Source organism: Leptodactylus fuscus, chromosome 6 (genome assembly GCF_031893055.1).
Source record: "Leptodactylus fuscus isolate aLepFus1 chromosome 6, aLepFus1.hap2, whole genome shotgun sequence".
Classification (NCBI taxonomy): Eukaryota; Metazoa; Chordata; class Amphibia; order Anura; family Leptodactylidae; genus Leptodactylus; species Leptodactylus fuscus.
Genome location: NC_134270.1, coordinates 41,328,751 through 41,347,967, shown reverse-complemented (window position 1 = coordinate 41,347,967; position 19,217 = coordinate 41,328,751). Strand labels below are relative to the sequence as shown.

General features: G+C 43.1%; 1 long non-coding RNA gene across 1 annotated transcript; it reads left to right on the top strand.

Moving 5' to 3' along the window:
* The first annotated feature begins 1,428 nt into the window (after positions 1 to 1,428).
* On the top strand, positions 1,429 to 18,834 carry LOC142210567 (uncharacterized). Its single transcript, XR_012716990.1, has 3 exons — positions 1,429 to 1,490; positions 14,619 to 14,654; positions 18,807 to 18,834. It is a non-coding gene; the product is annotated as an uncharacterized LOC142210567 (long non-coding RNA).
* Positions 18,835 to 19,217: the final 383 nt, after the last annotated feature.

The following is a 19,217-nucleotide window of genomic DNA, read 5'->3' as shown; positions in this document are numbered from 1 at the left end:
TCACCATAAGTTTAAACTCCCATATGAGGCAATCTTTTCTGCTCTTGAAGTTTCCTCTTAGTACCAGGATCTTTCCAGGGATTTATGGCCTTTTACAACCACTAGACAACAGGTCACTATTCAAAGAAGCTACAAACCCAGAGAACTTTACTGTGAACTGATATATATATGTTTTTTTACTGTTTATTTACATGTTCTGTTTTCCATCTATTTTGCATCTAACACTCCATTTCTCTGTATATATATGCCTACCTTCAGAAATTGTGTTATACCATCCTGATGAAGGGACCTTTATAGTAGTCCCGAAAGCTCGATATGTCATCAAAAAACTTTTTAAGTTAGCCATTAAAAAAGGTATCAACTACTGAGGACTTCTCTCAAAAAATTTCTTTCATCTCTTTACCGAACTAACACATTGGATCTCTTTAAGGCTACAATCATCCCATTTATTCTACTACCTTTAGATGTCTTCTGCACGCTGACGTTTGGTAGAAATCCCGGTTTTCTTCTGTATGCAAATGAGTTCTCTCGCAGCACTGGGGGCAATCCCCTGCGCTCAAACAACACTGGGGGCGTCCCCAATGCTGCGAGAGAACTCTACAGCAATACCTCTATCTTCGTCTGGAACGCCTCTCTCTGCTTTTTCTTCCGTCGCTGGGTTTCAACCTTCTAGGTATGCGCAGTCAGCTCTGCCATGGGGCCTCGAGCAGAACCGACTGCACATACCTGCGGCCATTTTTTGTGGCAGCTTACATGAGCGTACTGCGCATGTGCAGTTCTACGGAGTACAGAGCATACTGAGCATGCTCGGTAGCTCTTTACCGGCATCACTTACAAACAGAGAGAACGTTTCTTTCTGTTAATGTTGATGATTATGGCCTCAATACTTGATGGGGGCTCCTTTTACATGAATTACGTTATCAATGTGGCCTGGAGGGATCAGCCTGTGGCACTGCAGAGGTGTTATGGAAGCCAAGGTTGTATGATACCAGGCTTCAGCTCGTCTGCATTGTTGGGTCTGGGGGTCTCATCTTCCGCTTGACAATACCAGGTCAGGTGACTTTACATTGGCAGGAGCAGCTTCATACATTATACTTCATACATTATATCACACAGTGTGCACATACAGACTTGAATAGACCCCACTGCAATCTTTTCCTGCCATTTTCTAGATTTCACTGTCTGTTTTTTTGGTTTTTTTTTAATTGTTTTTAAACCCAATTTTTTTAGTACAATATAAATATGTTATAATTTTGATATATACCTGGGCTGAGTGCCTTCTTTTTATCCATGTGCCTTTTCTTCCTCTGTCCTTATCACACAGGTACGATGACATCATCACTCTGGAATGTCGAAACTCCCATTAACCAGATATAAGAGAGGTAATATCTAGATACAGGCACAAGGTGCAGGCATTGTTCAGGGAAAACGGCAAGTTCTATATCAAGACTATTAATTCCAGCTTCTGCATTCAATCCGAGAGGTTCAAGGTAAGAAGAATATATATATGTGTATCACAGATACTTTCTTGCAACTGTTTACTTATTTGCCGTCATGTTAAAGGGAGTCTATCACCTCCCCAAGCATATACAACTGCCATCAGCATGTTACAAAGCACTGTAGTGTAGAGGGATGCAGTAAGAGACTCTTGATGTGTAGACGTAGGGTCCCGACCCGTGGTACACTTGAAGAAACGTCAGGGAGCATTCACACAGAGTAAAGTGGCGCGCTATTTGGCGTGTTTGCGCCGCATTTGCGCCGCGTGTTTGACGGTGCGTGTTTGCGGTCGCGTTAACGCCGCGTTTACGCCGCGCAAAGCGGCGTTAACGCGACCGCAAACACGCACCGTCAAACATGCGGCGCAAACGCAGCGCAAACGCGGCGCAAACGCGCCAAATAGCGCGCCACTTTACTCTGTGTGAATGCTCCCTCAGACTTGGGTTGTGCTGTGAATTATTGCTTATTTTATTCACACAAGGAGGTAGAGTAAAACGTTTTTCGGTATAATAATACCTTCTTCAATCTCTACATCAACAAAGAAAAAAAATATATCAATAAAAACAAAAACAAAAGTAAGGTCTGTACAGTGCACAAGTAATCCATATAGTATCATCATATGAAAAAGAAGCCAAAATGTACATGGGGCCAATATCCGGGATCTTCCAGGCTTGTAGCAATGAGATGAGATTCAACATCACATATAATATCAGATATCCATGTCATATAACAAATGGTCCAAATAAAAGGAACAAATGCAAAAGCAATATCTATACAATGGTCAAGGTATCTACCGGTACAAATCGCAAAACTAAAAAAAGTGTAAACATTCAGAAATACAGAAAAGATTGAATAAGTACCTTGATGAGAGATGTAAGTAGTATGGGATGACAATTGTCAAACACTGAGGTAAGTATCAGCTTACACTGTAAATAGAGACCAATGGTCAATCACACAGTCGAAATTATATCAGAAGTTACCAAGACAAAATGTTGGAGCATACTATGAGAAATATAATGCCTTAATGGATGTACAAATGAAATAAATGGGAGTTGCCTAGGGTTACTATGTATAACATATAAAAGGCAGCATAATATGAATGTGTGGCACAAATAAAGTGAATGCTATAACTCCAGGTCTGGAATACCAACAAGTAGTACATAAAAAAAAGCACAGAATATGGCAAGACAGATGTCGTCGATGGCAGCACGCGTTCTTTCCTTTTGGCGTGCTTGCCATGGCTTCAATACAGCAGCTTCTTTTTCACACTGTTTCCTACTTTTGCATAATCCCAGGGGACCCTGCATGGAAATGGGCAGAGGTAAGTCCCCGGGCAACGAGCAGTCACAAGCCTTGTTCCACCTGCATTATTGACTTGCCATATTCTGTGCTCTTTTTATGTACTACTTGTTGGTATTCCAGACCTGGAGTTATAGCATTCACTTTATTTGTGCCACACATTCATATTATGCTGCCTTTTATATGTTACTAGCTGGTACCCGCGACTTCGTCTGCGGTGATTGTAGTAGTGGGTATATACAGGCGCGGGTAAGGTTTTCGTAGTGTGTATAAGGTATGGGATATGAAATGTAACTTTGTATCTTGTTTTTGCTGTAATTCAGAGAGTATGTGAGACTTTTGTGTTGAAGTTACTTTGTATTTGAGCTGCTATACGGTGTTGTGAGAAACTTTACATAGTGACTTTGGGACAGAAGTATTTGAAGTTAACCCTTTCCCGCCGATGGCATTTTTTGATTTTGGTTTTTCGTTTTTGACTCCCCTCCTTCTAAACCCCATAACTTTTTTATTTCTCCGCTCCCAGAGTCATATGAGGTCTTAATTTTTCTGGGACAAATTTTTCTTCCTGATGCCACCATTATTTATTCTATATAATGTACTGGGAAGCAGGGAAAAAATTCAGAATGGGGTGGATTTGAAGAAAAAATGCATTTCTGCGACTTTCTTACGGGCTTTGGTTTTACGGCGTTCACTGTGCAATCAAAATGACATGTCCCCTGTATTCTATGTTTCGTTACGATTCCGGGGATACCAAATTTATATGGTTTTATTGACATTTTGACCCCTTAAAAAAATCCAAAACTATGTTAAAAATTTTTTTTTTGAAAAGTCGTCATATTCCGACAGGCATAACTTTTTTATACGTGCGTATACGGGGATGCATAGGGCGTCTTTTTCTGCGGGACCGGGTGTACTTTGTACTTCTACCATTTTCGGGGAATGTTATTGCATTGATCACTTTTTATTCAAATTTGTATCAGAATCAAAACAGTGAAAAAACGGTGGTTTGGCACTTTTGACCATTTTTCCCGCTACGGCGTTTACTGAACAGGAAAAATATTTGTATATCTTCGTAGAGCGGGCGATTTCGGACGTGGGGATACCTAACATGTATGTGTTTCACAGTTTTTAACTACTTTTATATGTGTTCTAGGGAAAGGGGGGTGATTAGAATTTGTAATCCTTTTTATTTGTTTTTATATTTTTTTTACTTTTTTTTAACTTTTTTTTTGCATTTATTAGACCGCCTAGGGGTATTGGCATGGGTGGGCGGTGTCGCGGATTGTCAGAGCGGTGGGGGTCGGCAAACTTGGCTGCTCCGGAGCGTTATGGAGCGCCTCCTGGAGTATCGTTAAGGTGAGGGGCAAATTGGCAAAGTATATGTATATGTGATTGTGTGGGGTTAGGGGCGAGGCTGTAGAGGGCAATATGAATTTTGTGGCTTGCTATGGTCCAAAGTGTGTGAGATTGCAGAGATGGTGGTGTGAGTTTGGGTTTTGTGGGGGTCCTGGCACAAACGTATGTGCGCTATTGTGACGAAAAGTAGCCTATTGCGCAATCGGGTGTAGTGACTATGTTTGTGGAAAATTTCAGCCAAATCGGTCGAGCGGGTTTTGCGTGATTGAGGAACAATCATCCGAACATCCAAACACACACAAACTCACAAACCCACAAACTTTCACATTTATAATATTAATAGGATACATAGTAACCCTAGGCAACTCCCATTTATTTCATTTGTACATCCATTAAGGCATTATTTTTGTCATATCTCATAGTATGTACAAAAAGAGATTCAAAAGGTTTCCCTATATTATGCAATTATTTGAAAAAATCAGGGATAGAGTGAGTATCCAAAAATATAGGGTCGCAAATTTAAACTTTATAGCTTTATTATTAACCTGCTAAAATATTATAATATAAAATTGCTCCCCCACAAGTGAAACACCTTCACCTACAACAATGTGGATCGCTAGACTCTAGTCAGTCACATGAGTCTGAATAGGGGTAAACACACAGTAGCCCAAATAAACAGAGTCTTGAGCTACTAAGATGTCTAGAGGAATAAATAACCATGGATCCTTCCCCTCCTTTCCTCTTAATCAAAAACCACCTTAAAGCAGATCTACTGTGTATGTTGCTCTTAGGAGAAGCCCAGGACACTATCATATTATCTCAGCTCCTGTGTCAGTGCATTTGCAACTCAACTAGCTCTTTTACATTGTTTCCTGCTATTTAAATAGAGCAGAGTAGTGACTAATGCTCCACTAACTGCACTATATTTGCCCTCAGCTGCCCAGACTCTAGCTGCCTGTTTACACAGCACTATTAGCCTTGACTTCCTGGCACTAAAAGCTCTCTAAGCTCTGCCTAGCTTTCCCACACTCTTAGCCTCAAGGTTTCCTCACTTATCAGTGTAAGAGGAAGTTCACACTACTGTTGGTGTCGGACAGGTAGTTTCCGCTGCTAAGGTCCGTTCAGAATTTTGCATGGACATTAGCAGCAGACACTAGCTGTGTCCGTGACATTTTTCATTCATTTAAATGGACATTGGGTGCGTTGTTTTACAGTCCGTGCCTGTCCTTAAGTGTCCGTTCCTAAAGATGTCCGACTTTTCAAGCGGACAGCAAAACCCGACATGTAGGTTTTTTCTGTCCGCTTGAAAAGTCAGACATCTTTAGGAACAGACACTTATATTAATGTCCTTTGCAGTCCTTTGATTCTATGATTGATATCTGTATACCTTTGTGGTTGACATCTTGTATTCTCTTTTGGTACATACCTATATACCCCTGTATTATCTATGATGAACTAGGAGTTGTGGGGATGTTTGTTAATAAGATACGAACGTACAGTTTTGCCCCCGCTGATGCAGGTTTTCTATATTGGAACCTCAGTATACTTACCGTTAATTAGCTGTTTAGGGACCCTGTATATATGTCCTGGATAGGGCTCGTTCACATCTGCGCCCGGTCTCCGTTCTGCAGGTTTCACAATACTGAGCAGGAGACGGAAAGCTGCAGGACTCTTTCATACCCATTCATTTGAATGGGTTTGAAAGATGTCCGGCCGTGAGCGCCGGTGAGCGTTTTATGCTCTCCGCCGCGAAACCGTTTTTTAAAAATAGGACAGAGTCGGACATGCAGTACTCTGTGTCCAATTTTAAAGAACCAGTTTCGCGGCGGAGAGCATAAAACGCTCACCGGCGCTCACGGCCGGACCCGGTCTGACAGCTTTTCGTCTTCTACATGCAGAAGACGGAAAGCTGAGAACGGACTCCGGGCGCTAGTGTGAACCTAGCGATACAGTTTTACATTGTGGAGGTATGGCTTATAAAGTGAGCCAATCTCCTTCAATGCATGCAAGTGGTAAACAGAGTGCACATGCGTGTCTCAATCTGAAGGGGAAAGACGTGCTGGAGGCATGAGTGGTAGGCGGATTACTGATTGGCCAGAGCCCCACAGAGGGGGCTGAGTTTTGCCTTTAAAAGATCTGGTGTCCTCCCTCACTTGTGGCTGCAAAAAAATGCCGAGGGGGGAGCGGGGCAGTGATGAGGCTCTCCAAGCTTAGAAATACTTACTTTAGGTAGTGGCAAGCTATCTTAACAGAAGCCTCTGATGAATTACTTACACCAGTGGCGTAACTAGGAATGGCGGGGCTCCGTGGGGAACTTTTGACATGGCCCCCCCGACCGATACCGACGCCAAAGACCTCGACCGACCCCCTCCTATGCATTCGTGCGCGCTCTATTATCCCCCATAGTGGCCCTTGCACACAGTATTATGTCCCTTAGTGGCCCCTGCACACAGTATTATCCCCCATAGTGGCTCCTCCACACAGTATTATCCCCCATAGTGGCCCCTGCACACAGTATTATGTCCCTTAGTGGCCCCTGTACACAGTATTATGTCCCACTGTGGACACCCATAAACAATTATTATACTCTGGGGTCTTTTCAGACCCCAGAGTATAATAATCGGAGACCCAGGGGAATAAAAACATAAAAAACTACTGTTTCTTACCTGTCCCCCGGCTCCTACGCTGTCGGCCTCCGCTGCCGTCCTTCTTCAATGACGTCGGACGTCACATGACCCGGGATGCAGGCTGGGTTCATGTGACATCAGAGACGTCAGACAACTAGGAAGGAGGCCTGGCAGGATCGTGGAGAGGTAAGTAACAGTGTTTTTTATGTTTCTTACCTCTCCCGGTCCACCAATCATTATACTCGGGGGTATACTCCGAAAAGACCCCCGAGTATAATGATAGCAGCGGGTAGCGGCTGTCACCGGGCCCCTAATGTCCGGGACCCTGTGGCAGCTGCCTCTGCTGCTATGGCGGTAGTTACACCACTGAACACTGATAAGTGAGGAAACCTTGAGGCTAAGAGTGTGGGAAAGCTAGGCAGTGAGCATTATAGAGAGCTTTTAGTGCCAGGAATTCAAGGCTAATAGTGCTGTGTAAACAGGCAGCTAGAGTCTGGGCAGCTGAGGGCAAATATAGTGCAGTTAGTGGAGCATTAGTCACTACTCTGCTCTATTTAAATAGCAGGAAACAATGTAAAAGAGCTAGTCGAGTTGCAAATGCACTGACACAGGAGCTGAGATAATATGATAGTGTCCTGGGCTTCTCCTAAGAGCAACATACACAGTAGATCTGCTTTAGGGTGGTTTTTGATTAAGAGGAAAGGAGGGGAAGGATCCATGGTTATTTATTCCTCTAGACACCTTAGTAGCTCAAGACTCTTTATTTGGGCTACTGCGTGTTTACCCCTATTCAGACTCATTATTATTGTTATTATTATTATTATTTATTTATATAGCACCATGAATTCCATGGTGCTTTACATTTGGGGGTTACATACAATTTGGGGGTTACATACAATACACAGAATATACAGGTAGATATAATACTAACAATGACCGACTGGCACAGTGGGGTAGAGGGCCCTGCCCGCGAGAGATTACAATATATGGGGGAAGGGGGTAGAGACAGAAGGAGAGGGGGAGACTGTACAGATGGCAGTGCGGTGATAGTGTTATTGGAGGTTGTAGGCCTTCCTGAATAGGTGAGTCTTCAGGGCCTTCTTGAAGCCTGTGATTGTGGGGGTCAGTCTTATGTGTCGTGGTAAGGAGTTCCAGAGTATGGGGGATGCACGGGAGAAATCTTGGAGACGGTTGTGTGAGGAGCGGATGAGAGCAGAGCGGAGTAGGAGGTCATTGGAGGATCTGAGGTTACGTGTGGGCAGGTAGCGGGAGATTAGGTCAGAGATATATGGAGGGGACAGGTTGTGGATGGCTTTGTATGTTAGCGTTAGTAGCTTGAACTCAATTCGCTGGGTTATAGGTAGCCAGTGGAAGGACTGTCAGAGGGGAGCACTCATGTGACTGACTAGAGTCTAGCCATCCACATTGTTGTAGGTGAAGGTGTTTCACTTGTGGGGAGCAATTTTATATTATAATATTTTAGCAGGTTAATAATAAAGCTATAAAGTTTTAATTTGCGACCCTATATTTTTGGATCTGCATACGAAGAAACTCCAGCATACTCCGGTTAAAGTATAAAAATCTTCACCTTCATTGCTTCATCTTAAAATAGTTCAATGCACATGAAGTACCCGTCGTAGCAGACTTGGCGCATCACAGGTGGAAACTTGGGAAACGCGTAGGCCAAGTTTCCACCTGTGATGCGCCAAGTCTGCTACGACGGGTACTTCATGTGCATTGAACTATTTTAAGATGAAGCAATAAAGGTGAAGATTTTTATACTTTAACCGGAGTATGCTGGAGTTTCTTCGTATGCAGGTTTCTATTGCCGATGAGAGTCCTTCGGTATCCTTGCATCCCGGATTATGAATTTTTGATTGACAAGTGGGTGAGCTGGACATTGCTATTTATCCTGTGGTATATTTTTGGATACTCACTCTATCCCTGATTTTTTCATATCTCATAGTATGCGCCAACATTTTGTCTTGGTAACTTCTGATATGATTTTGACTGTGTGATTGACCATCGGTCTCTTACTATTTACAGTGTAAGCTGATACTTACCTCAGTGTTTGACAATTGTCATCCCATACTACTTACATCTCTCATCAAGGTACCTATTCAATCTTTTCTGTATTTCTGAGTGTTTACACTTTTTTAAGTTTGGTGATTTGTACCGGTAGATACCTTGACCATTGTATAGATATTGCTTTTGCATTTGTTCCTTTTATTTGGACCATTTGTTATATGACATGGATATCTGATATCATATGTGATGTTGAATCTCATCTCATTGCTACAAGTCTGGAAGATCCCGGATATTGGCCCCATGTACATTTTGGCTTCTTTTTCATATGATGATACTATATGGATTACTTGTGCACTGTACAGACCTTACTTTTGTTTTTGCTTTTGTTGATATATTTTTTTTCTTTGTTGATGTAGAGTCTGAAGAAGGTATTATTATACTGAAAAACGTTTTACTCTACCTCCTTGTGTGAATAAAATAAGCAATAGTTCACAGCACAACCCAAGTGTGACGTTCATTTCTTCAGATGTTACAAAGCACATTACAGTGATAGCATCATACCTCTGTATGCCATTTTTGTAGATTTGGAGAAAAACAACCTTGAGGTTTTATGAAAATGAGGCAGTTGGTGCACTGAGGATGGGTCTTTTGTCCTAGGAGTACTACTCTGCTTATGTATGACGTGTTATTTTATAGTCATGGGAGGACCTTGTAAAGGGTGATGTAGGCAGGAGGTGGTAGAGGACTAAGTGTCAAGAGCAGTGCTCCCAAGGCTGTAGACCCGCCCTCAGTGCACCAACTGCTTCATTTACATAAGACCTCAAAGTTGTTTTTCTCCAAATCTACAAAAGTGACATACATAACAAAGGTATATTATTTATCACTGCAATGTGTTCTGTAACATGGTGGTGGCCATTGAGTATGTTTGGAGGAGATGATATTGATCAGCTGTCCCCACTGATCAGCTGATTGAAGGAGCTACAGCATATGGACAAGTGCTCTGGCCTCTTTACTGCTTACTAAGCTCAGCATTGTACATTGCATCGTGGTTGTGCAGTGAACCTGCAGTTCAGCCCTATTCATTGCAATGGAACTGAGTTCCATCATGGCCATGTGACTAACGGATGTGATATCACCAGACGTGGTGTAAATGTTACAGTTACGTCAAGTTAAAATGTGCTGCAATCAGTCATCTAGTTATAGGTGGTGCAGCTGTATCAGACCCACAGGCCACGAGAAAATGGCCGCTTACAATACTGTGCCTTTAATATAGCCACGCTCATTCATATGCCACGCTCTTTAACCACGCCCCACTGGACTGGAGCCAATCAGTGATAGTTACGCCCCCACCCAGTCCTCAGTGCATCTAGAGGGAGTGACCCACCTCCGTTGACAACACATATGTAAACACAAACCAGAAAGGCTGGAGCTAGATCTAAAGCTTGACGTTAATATAACAGGGTATCAATAATATCTTAAAGCAACCAGTGTATCACTAGAGCATGCCCCACTGATATAAATGATTAGATCCTTTCAATTGGAAATCTCTCTTACTATCAGGATATTCATTGGCGCTAGACATATAACCATACCCATATATATATATATATATATATATATATATGTATATATATATATAACCATCAGTGTGGAATATGACATAACCGGTGATATATCCCACATCATAAACACACACCAATGATATATAGGTAAATGATAATACCCCCAAATATGAATTCACACCACCCTCAAAATTACAAATCGAACAAAATCTGAATTAAGGAGCAAATCCCCCCTGACTTATAACATAACTAGTACAAAAAACACTTGATGGAAAAAATACAATGAAAATGTACAATGTGAACAGGTATCAACAAAATTGGTGATAAATCAGATCACTTTCCCAATTATTCACTCATAGCCGGAAATACACTAGTTGACACCATACACGTCTAAATGGAGAAGCTCAGTAATAAAAAGAACGGTCTTAAATGAATGAGGCAAAAGAGATCCCATCATTAAGGCCATGAGATTTAGTGCAGTTAAGGAGGAATATCCACTGCGCTTATTTCTGTAAAATATTGTTGTCCCAGTCCCTGCCATGCAGTGGCTTCCGTATCATCTCTATGATCTGAAACTTTAAAACTGTAGAATCACCACTATGTTGCCGCTATACATGGAGACCAAGAAGGCGATCTTCTTTACTTGTGATATATCCAAAATGATCCAGGATTCTACGATGTAGTTCCCTCTTGGTCTTCCCCACGTAATTCAAAGGACATGAGCAAGTAGCAACATAGACTACCCACGTGGTCCTAAAATTAGCAAAGTCTCTAATCTCATATGCTTTGCCTGTTGCTGCAGACACAACCGTGGCACCCCCTTTAATGTACCCGCACGCTTTACATCCCCATCATTTATGGGTCCCCGCTGGTTGATTGGAACCTAACCAAGTGTTAGTCTTTGATGGCTATATACAAGCCTGTCTAGTGAGACACTAGTTGTGATAGAATTAACTTTCTTTAAGATATTATAGTAACGCCAAGTTTTAGATCTAGCTTCAGCCTTTCTGGTTTGTGTTTACCACTTGTGTTGTCAATAAAGGTAAGCCACTACCACTATGATGTGCTAAGGGCTGGTGAGGGCGTAACTATCTCTGATTGTCTCCAGTCCAGTGGGGTGCGGTCAGGGGCGTGGCGTTTGTATTGGACCCCAAATCAGGATATTGCTCCATTTATTGGGCTCTATACAGTATATTGGCCTCACATAGTATGTTGTACCCTTTTTGGCCTCCACACTGTATTTTGTTCCCTATTTTTTCTAAATTCTTTAAATTATCACCTTTTTTCATTTCTTACACCATATATTGCCCCCTTTTTGACCCTCACACTGGATATTGCCCCCTGTTTTGGCCTCTGCATTGTATATTGCTCTCTTTTTGAACAACCACTTGGTAGCTCAATAAGCTTTTACCTAGTGAATATCATACCACAATATGGGGTATTTCTGCCCCTGTGTGCTGGTAGGACAGGCAGAAATTTTAATTAGCAATTAATTATACAATGCTTGACTAGGCCCTATAAGAGGCCACAGAGACACCCCCCCCCCCCCCGCCATGTTTTTTCTGTGATGGAGGACAGGTGGGGAGGACTCTGTTTCCTCATGGGGGTCGGGGGTCAAGGCTAGGGGTTTTCACTTACCTTTTCCTCAGGCCTGATCCGGGGATCCTGGCCTCCTCTTCTTCTTTCTCTTCCTCTTCTTGCTGTAGGGAGAAGAGGTTTTTATCTTGGTCAGACCTAGGAGGCAGGGCTTTACTTCCGGGATTGCACTTACCTGTTGTGCATCCCTTCCGACTGGCTGTCAGCCCGTGTTAGGCCGCGCCGTGTAGGCTTGGGCCTAGTTGACCTGGTCTGGGTGGCTGTGCTCCGGGCGGCGCTTGGCCCCGCCCCCTGCGGCCTCCGAGTGTTGACTCCCTGGAGGGCGGACTCATCTTCTAAGTTTGCGATATGCGCGCTGCCGTTTGAGCCTGGAAAACTATTTGGGAGCGGATTGGATGAGTTGATGGAGGACCTCGCAGACACCTAAGGGAAGTCTTTACATCAGGCTTCCAGAAGCAGACGTGAGTCCTCTGGCAGGGGGTGTGGATCCATTCGCCACATCAAGGACTCGCTGAACATAGTAGCGGACCGTTTGAGTCGGGGTATTACTGTATCAGGAGAATGGTTCCTCAATCCAGAGGTGTTCCAACAGATTGTCCAGAGATGTGTTCTCCCAGAGGTCGACCTCATGGCAACCCGACTCAACACCAAGGTGGAGAAATTCTGTTCACTGTATCAGGAGGACAATCCCTTGGCAGTGGATGCCCTGTCCATCCCGTGGAGGTTGAGGCTGGTATACATATTCCCTCCAATTCCCATCATACCCAAGGTATTGATGAAAATAAGACAGATCCAAGTCCAGGCGATTGCCATAATACCATTCTGGCTGAAAAGGACTTGTTCGCCCAGCTCATAGGCATGAGTTATTGTGAGTACTGGAGGCTTCCCACTCTCCCAGACCTGGTCACTCAAGGAGGCCTGAAATGCCAGGATCTGGTGAGATTCATCCTTTCTAACCCTCCGGTGGAGACCATCCTGGAGTTTTTGCAGAACGGCCTAGACAAAGGGCTATCTCCTTCCACTCTGAAGATACATGTGGCTGCTTTGTCCACCTATCTGAGGAGGCGTCTATCTCAACATCCTTTGGTATTTGCATTCCTAAAGTGAGCCATGAGAATCAAACCCTCGGTGTCAGCCCCTGTTCAACAGTGGGATCTTGGAACTGTCCTTTCAGCCCTCTGCGACTCTCCATTCAAGCCGTTAGGGGATATTGACTTAAATCCTGGCCTACAAATAAACTTTTCTGCTGGCGATTACCTCGGCCAAACGAGTTGGTGAGCTTCAGGACTTGTCATCAGAGGAGCCTTACACCTCATTCTTTGAGGACAGGGTACAATTCATTGCCAGTCTTTTTTCCTGCTTCCTCCTCTCCGGAGGAGAGGCTCCATACGCTGGATTTGGTCCGATGCCTGCGAATCTATTTGGAGCATATGGAGACCTTTAGAAGGTAAGAAAACATTCTGCTGAATTTTGCTGGGAGGTTCTAAGGCTTAAAGGCCTAAGTCCTAAGCCGAAGCCCTCTATCTCCCGGTGGGTTAAAGAGGCCATTAAGATGGTGTTCTCTTCTCAGGGTCTTCCTTCTCCAGCATGACTTAGGGCACACTCTACAAGGGCAGTCTCAACACCATAGGCAGAGCAAAGGGCGGTGCCCTTGGAACATATCTGTGTGGCGGCCTCCTGGTCCTCCCATTCCACATTTGTGAAGCACTATAGACTGAGCTCACATGCTTCGGACACTACTGCCTTTGGGCGGTCGGTCTTGGGCTCTGTAAGTCGAGGAAATCCCTAAGGGGATTACTTGTCCTCTCCCCACATTGTGCTGCTGGTATGACGACAGGGAATCATTGATTATGTAGATAATCTGTTTTCCCTTAGTCATAACAGCAGCACGAGGCTTCCCTCCCTATTATGGTTTATTATTGTATGTTTTTGTACTTTTGTATTAACACGCGGGGAGGTCTCTATGCCCTCTTATAGGGCCTAGTCAAGCATTGTATAATTAATTGCTAATTAAAAATTCTGCCTGTCCTACCAGCACACAGTGGCAGAAATACCCCATATTGTGCTGCTGTTATGACTAAGGGAAAACAGATTATCTACATAATCAACGATTTTACTCAACAAACCCAGCTCCTACATATGGCAACCTCTGCTTCGGCCTCCAGGGGGCTACAAACACTATATTTGGACATAGGACAACATAAGAATGTGATGTCTAGATGTTATAGGGCAGTAAACCCAAAAGGTCATGGGCAATTTAAAGAAAAACAGCCATATTTGCATGAGTTGTGTTATGGCCAAAGTTGCCCCTTTTCCTAATGTAGCTCTGCAGGGATTTAGCCCATATTAGCAATATCTGATTACATTATATTATGTGCATTTTCCTAATAACATCTACATCTACGGCAGCTTTACTGTTTGTGTATTAAAAATGAATACAAACTTGGTCTCCTCCAGAAAGAAGAAAACTTTCTTTCTTGTGTCCCCTTCCATCTGGAGGAGAGATCATTTGCATTCTCTTCCCCATGAAGCATTGCCCATAAGCTGGATTTCCTCAGTGAGAACGTGTGCACCTCGGAGCTGGGTATTGCAAATGTAATGGGAATTGTTATGCCATATAACACCAATTTTTTTTGTTTTTGTCTTTTTTTAGATTTTTGCAAGATGGAAGGATTTATACTGACAAAAGGTAAGTTTTATAATGCAAAAAAGGAGGGGCCATTGGTAAACCTGTCTGATCCAGCAGAAAAAGAAAGACTGTCAGAAAACAAGGTCCAAACTGCCTAAAAAAGGGAAATATTCTTATTGTGCCAAGGGTCATTTGGACTGTGTCTGGACCTTTAAGAGATGCAATAGTTTTGTTTTCATGTTGTGGTGATGGCTCTAATGATTCATAGTCAGACTCTGTACACTTATAGAGCGAGGGTTTTTTTTATTTTTTTTTAAATATATTGTGAGAAGGTGACAGGCAGAGTGCTGGTGTCCCGCTATGTCAGCCCATGTTTTGCTTGGTTTACACATCAGTATGTCATCAGTCCGTTTGAATTCAGTTTGAGACTAAAAACTGACTGATGCACATACTGATTGCATACATTACTGACACCTTTTTATGCTGATAGTAAAAATATGTCCATCCCCTAGAGGACAGATAAGGGGATTAAAAGTAGAAATGGTAAACAAAGTAGAGATAAGTACATATAAGGACATATAAGCATAAAATGGTGTCAGGGCTCGTTCACATCTACGCACGGTCCCTGTTCTGCAGGTTTCCGTTTCCTGCACAAAACAGAGGCAGGAGACGGAAACCTGCAGGACTCTTTCAAACCCATTCATTGGAGCAGCGGTGAGCATTTTATGCTCTCCGCCGCAAAACCGTTTTTTTTTAAAAATTGGACACAGAGTCGGACATGCAGTACTCTGTGTCCGGTTTTAAAAAACCGGTTTCGCGGCGGAGAGCATAAAATGCTCACCATCGCTCGCGGCCAGACCCGCTCTGACAGCTTTCCATCTTCTGCCGGCAAAGGACGGAAAGCTGAGAACGGAGACCTGAACGCTAGTGTGAACCTAGCGATAGTATGCAATCAGTATGTGCATCAGTCCATTTTTAGTCTCAAACTGAATTCAAACGGACTGATGGCATACTGATGTGTGATCCAAGCCTTTCTGATATGCATGTGGTCCAGGGCAGGTCTGGAATAGGCCTAAGCTCCGGCTGTGGTTACTGGGCTCATTACTGGGTCCATAAGGCTGAGTCCAGATGAAGGTTTTTTGGTCAGGATTTTGACGCAAAATCCACGTCAAAATCCTAACCAAAAAAACGCCTCCCATTGAAATCAATGGGTGCTGGTAACATGCCCTTTCTTAAGGCTGATTCCATGGCTGATTCAGCCACAGAAGTCCGCCTGAAGACACTCCCTCCCAACTAGGCCCATTTATTTGGGCCTAATCCAGAGTGGAGTGTTACACATTTTTCTGCTTCAAATTCCAGACGAGAAAACCCTGTCTGAACCCGGCCTAAGGCTGAATTCACACCGAGTTTTTTGGTCAGAATTTTGAGGCGGGATCAACCTCAAAATCTTCCTCCAAAAAACGTCTTAACATACAGTCCTATGTAATCCGCTTGCAATTGTAATTGTTTTCTGCTAGCAAAAAAAATAATCGACATGTCCATTCTTCAGGCAGATTCCACCTGAAAAAAATCAATGCAAGTCAATGGGAGGCAGAAAATCCTCCTCGCGGTTTTTGGATGTGTTTTTTGACGCAGAATTGGAAAAAACTGCCTCAAAAACTACTGAGCAGATTTTTCCTGACCAAAATCCTGACCAAAAAACTGTGTGAACTCAGCCTAAAAAGCTGAAGAGCCTAAACTTCAGGACAGATCCAGGGAGTAAGAGAAGGCATCTGGGTCTGCCCTGAGTCTGGTACTAATTTGTTTGTTCGTGTGGCTGATAGTAAGCCACACGTATAGTTTATTATTACTGTTTAGTTAAGAGCTCAGACAAGCAGGATTTTGTTTCACATTGTTTTTTGGAGGGTTTTTTGCCTGAAGTTAAGGCTGTATTTTATGTTGCTCATTTTGTGCCTGAAGTGAAGGTTTTTTTCTTTTCCTTTTTTTTCTAAATAAACCTGTTTCCTGCGTATTTTGCGTCCCTGTCTGGTTGGGTCCACACCATTGCTTCTGCCAAGCTACTGAATTTCCCCATTCTCTCTCTCTCTCTCTGTACCTCACCCACAATATATTTGTATGTATTTTGGGGGTAAAAAAATAAATAAAACACTTTTGTAAAGAGAATTTGTTTTCTGCAACTCTGCCTATCAATGCACCATAATCAAACAATGTTTTCGCCTCTTGAATCTATGCATCCACTGAGATATCTCCCCTTTTATATATGCAAATGAGATCTTTGGAGCAACAAGGGCATTGCCACTTATCTCTATGGAGCAACAGCAACACCCTCATTGTTCCCAAAAGCATACTTGCCTATTGACTGAAAAGGTAATATCTCGCCAATGGAGGCAACGATTCACAAAGGGAAAACAGATTGATTCAGGTGACCCTAACCTATCTATCTGCTTGTCTAGGTTGATATGCTGGGTCCTGGCCATCTGCAGATAGCCCAATCGAACATATTATTATAAAGTAACTGGTCCATCAATCAGAACAAACCTTGATTTGGTCATAAATCTCCTTATTAGAGATGCGAACAGTGAAATATTCGAGATTCGATATTCATTTCGAATAGCCCCTCAATATTCGACTATTCAAACTAATATCGAACCCCATTATAGTCTATGGGGAAAAATGCTTTGTCTCAGGGGTAGCCACACTTCGACTCAGGAGAGTCACCAAGTCCACAATGACACCCCAGGAAATGATGCCAACACCCTGGAATGCAACTGGGACAGCAGGGGAAGCATGCCTGGGGGCATCCAACATGCCCAAGTACCTGTATTACGCCACTATCTCGTCGGGATCCCTGTCAGCTTGCGATATGCGGGAGCTGAATTTTTCCCATAGGAATGCATTGACCAGTGTTGATTGGCCAAATGCCATACAGAGTACAGCATTCGACCAATCAACGCTGGTTCTGCTGGAGGAGGCAGGGTCTAAGATCGGTCCACATCAGTCTCCATTGTGGTCCGATCTCAGATGTAGCAGTGTTGAGCGCACAGCTCTGCTACACCGGAGATGTAGCAGAGCTGGCCGTGTGCTGAGCTCTGCTACACCTGAGATGTAGCAGAGCTGAGTGTGTTCTGAGCTCTGCTACATCCGAGATGTAGCAGAGATGAGTATGCACTGAGCTCTGCTACACCCGAGATGTAGCAGAGCTGAGTGTACGCTGAGCTCTGCTACACCCGAGATGTAGCAGAGCTTGCCATGCGCTGAGCTCTGCTACACCAGAGATGTAGCAGAGCTGAGTGTGCGCTGAGCTCTGCTACACCAGAGATGTAGCAGAGCTGAGTGTGCGCTGAGCTCTGCTACACCAGAGATGTAGCAGAGCTGAGTGTGCGCTGAGCTCTGCTACACCAGAGATGTAGCAGAGCTGAGTGTGATGAGCTCTGCTACACCAGAGATGTAGCAGAGCTGAGTGTGCGCTGAGCTCTGCTACACCAGAGATGTAGCAGAGCTGAGTGCCGGAGGAGGTGGAGTCTAAGATCAGTCCACAGTCCGATCTCAGATGTAGCGGTGTTGAGCGCACAAGATAGATAGAGCCCCAAAGAGCTGTTTGAGTAACATTCACTAAATAAAGGTAATCCCTAGCTAACCCTGCCATTACATCTATCCCTGTCTCAGAGTCACATAGTTCAGTCTCATATGACCCAGATCTTAAATCCACTATTCATATAAATTGGAGGTCACCTGATTTAGCCAGCCAATTACTTTTTCCGATTTTTTTTCGATGTCGTAGTTCCTGTCCCACCTCCCCTGCACAGTTATTGGTACAAAAAAAGCGCCAGGGAAGGTGGGAGGGGATATGAATTTTTAGTGCGTTTGCCTCGTGGTATTCGATTGTAATCGAATACCTCGAACGGCCTGATATTCGATTGAATATCAATTCGATCAAACGTCGTTCGCTTATCTCTACTCCTTATACAAACAGGCAGCAGAATGACACTGCAGCTGACTGTGTAGTGCAAAACATAGCAGCTGCAGAAGCCAAAAGATACCACATTTTTTAAGAAGCACCTACTGCAAGTGTTTTTCATCCTTAAATTTCTGTAAATCGATATAGTCATGTTATATTCGTATTGCTGTTCTGTTTGTTTCTCACTTCCCATGTTTATCTCTGAGACATTATTGTACTCAATTGCTTGTATCATAATTTTTCTCTGATTATAGATCCTTTCATTGGGACAAAGGGATTTATGCAATATATTGGCAGTACAAATGTGTTTCAAATTAGAAATTTCCAGAAAAATGTTCTTATTGCTAACCCAGAAGAGAGATCTCCCACTTTCGAATCAGAGGACAATACTGAAGGTAGATTTATGTTGTCTAATGCATTTAATAATTTAAATAAATAGTAAATATAAAAAATAAAAATATATTAATGTATGTGTGTGCATATATACAGTATATATATATATATATATATATATATATATATATATATATACACAGTGTTGGCCAAAAGTATTGGCACCCCTGCAATTCTGTCAGATAATACTCATTTTCTTCCAGAAAATGATTGCAATCACAAATTCTTTGGTATTATTATCTTCATTTAATTTGTCTTCAATGGAAAACCAC